The 2,500-nt window shown below is 50.6% G+C and overlaps 1 non-coding gene across 1 annotated transcript; it reads left to right on the top strand.

Moving 5' to 3' along the window:
- Positions 1-1,120: 1,120 nt before the first annotated feature.
- On the top strand, positions 1,121-1,275 carry LOC139997040 (5.8S ribosomal RNA). Its single transcript, XR_011802520.1, has one exon. It is a non-coding gene; the product is annotated as a 5.8S ribosomal RNA (ribosomal RNA).
- Positions 1,276-2,500: the final 1,225 nt, after the last annotated feature.

Here is a 2,500-nt window from a genome sequence, read left to right as displayed (position 1 = left end):
CGCTAGAGTTTTTCAAACTCTGCTTCTGGATATCGGGAAGAAACGACCGCGCGAGGCCGATGGCTGCGAGTCCCATCGAATTTTTTTTAAACGCACGCACACACATACACCTGAACGGAGATGCGTTCCTTTTCGTCGCGATTTTTCGCGCTTTAGTCGTCGTTGTCGCCATCCGTTCGGAGGGGACCGCCGGCCGTCTCTCTATCCTCGTTGTCGAGAGTCTAATGCCTCGTTCCGTCGCTAGAGTTTTTCAAACTCTGCTTCTGGCTATCGGGAAGAAAAGACCGCGCGAGGAAGAGGAAGGACGACCGTGCGCGTCCCTTTCGAATTTTTTTTTATTTTTACCTGAGCGACCAAAGTGGATTCAGAGGGGACCGCCGGCCGTCTCTCTATCCTCGTTGTCGCGAGTCTAATGCCTCGTTCCGTCGCTAGAGTTTTTCAAACTCTGCTTCTGGCTATCGGGAAGAATAGACCGCGCGCGAGGAAGAGGAACGACGACCGTGCGCGTCCCATCGATTTTTTTTATTTTTACCTGAACCACCGAAGTCGATTCAGAGGGGATCGCCGGCCGTCTCTCTATCCTCGTTGTCGAGAGTCTAATGCCTCGTTCCGTCGCTAGAGTTTTTCAAACTCTGCTTCTGGCTATCGGGAAGAAACGACCGCGCGAGGAAGACTACGACCGTGCGCGTCCCATCGATTTTTTTTTACCCGAACGATGGAGATGCATATCGGCTGTTTGCTTCGAATAACTGGACGAGAGGAACGAACATATATATATATCATGGGCTAGCCACCGTGCGCTTTCTTCGCGAGATCGTGTGCTGTACAGAGGATTCAGAATCGGGTGTTATATCCCCGTCGTTTCCTGACGAACGGAGCTTCGATCTCGTTGGTTGTTATATATTATAATGCACTTTACGCCCGGTCGGCGGGCTGCGTGTGTCGTCGCGCAGTCCGTCCGATTTCGTTTTCGAACGTATTTTCGTGTCGTCAATCATATGGCGACTTCCGCGCGTTCGATTCCCGTTGGTCGGACGTTTGTCGGATATCGGCTTCTTTCGAACCGAGAATAAGAGTACAAAAACCTGAGTACACAAACAAAAATCCATGCATAAACGATTACCCTGAACGGTGGATCACTTGGCTCGTGGGTCGATGAAGAACGCAGCTAATTGCGCGTCAACGTGTGAACTGCAGGACACATGAACATCGACATTTCGAACGCACATTGCGGTCCACGGATACAATTCCTGGACCACGCCTGGCTGAGGGTTGCTCACGTAAACCTAAGACTGCTTGCGTTGCGTATCGTTGCTCTCGGTCCGTCTCTCTCTGTTCTTTCTTGCCTCGTCGACAGCCCGCCGTCGTTCGTTTTATCTTTAAACGAACGTTTCCGAGTCGGAGGACGAGCGCCAAGCAAAAGAATACGAATTAAAGAGCGGTCGAGGGCTCGTACGCGACGTACGAGCGATTGTTGGACGTTCGTCGGCGTTCGTCGCTGGATCGTGTGGAGACCGGCGTACGCATGCTCTCGATACAAATATATATGAAAAATCTATCGCGTTCACGGGAGACTCGCAAAACTACCTCCGTCTCTTCTCTGTCCCTTCTTGGCTTGACAACCCGCCGTCGTTCGTGTTTTACGAACGTTTCTGAGTCGGACGAAGCGCAAGAAGAAGGATACGAATTAAAAGAGCGCGGAGAGAACCGTCGTCGTCGACGCGGTTATCGAGATACACAGAGCGAGTTTTCTTCGTGGCCGATTTTTTTTTTCTTTTTGTATCAGCCTCTGCTACGTTTTGTTAGTCTTCGATAAGCACGAATGACCGCGCCCCCGACGTCGTCTTAAATGAATTTTTGGCGAGACTGAGAGAAAGCAAAAATATTTTTGAACAAAGTCAGTCGAGAGAGGAGAGAAAAGAGAACCAAGATATTAAAACCTAAACCTAAACTTGGTGGCGTAACGAAAAACTGTGTGCCTTAAAGAAACACAACCGTCTTTTCATCAAGATGTTTTTACTCGTACAGCCCCAGGGATCGAATACCCACTCCGTCTGTTCGTGCGGCAGAGATGTATTCTGCAGGCGCGAGACGACTGACGAGAAGACAACGAGGACCGTCGCATCGATGGGTCGTCGTTGCGTTTTTCATCCTCTGTGCTTTTTTCTGTTCTTCGTGAACCCAGAGAAAGCCGTAGATCCGGGAACGGACACACGAGATTTCTTCGAACGCTGATGACTTAGGGAGATGATCCCCAGCGTTGCGCGGAGATCGGAGAGTACGCGTACATGTATCGGGACGAATTTTTCCCCGTCGGTCGCGTATCTCTCTGCCCGCGCGCCTGGCCCAAAGCCACGTTCGTCGGAAATCAACGAAAAGTGTGTGTTACGATCTAGCGTGCGTCTACGATCGGCTATATTTAAGGGTGACGAAGAAGAGAAAAGCTCACGGTGTTGCGCAACGTTTCTGTACCCGATTTTAAGATGTGCATGTGAGTCCG

Source organism: Bombus fervidus, unplaced genomic scaffold, assembly GCF_041682495.2.
Source record: "Bombus fervidus isolate BK054 unplaced genomic scaffold, iyBomFerv1 scaffold0028, whole genome shotgun sequence".
Taxonomy (NCBI): domain Eukaryota; kingdom Metazoa; phylum Arthropoda; class Insecta; order Hymenoptera; family Apidae; genus Bombus; species Bombus fervidus.
This window is presented reverse-complemented; position numbering and strand designations above follow the sequence as displayed.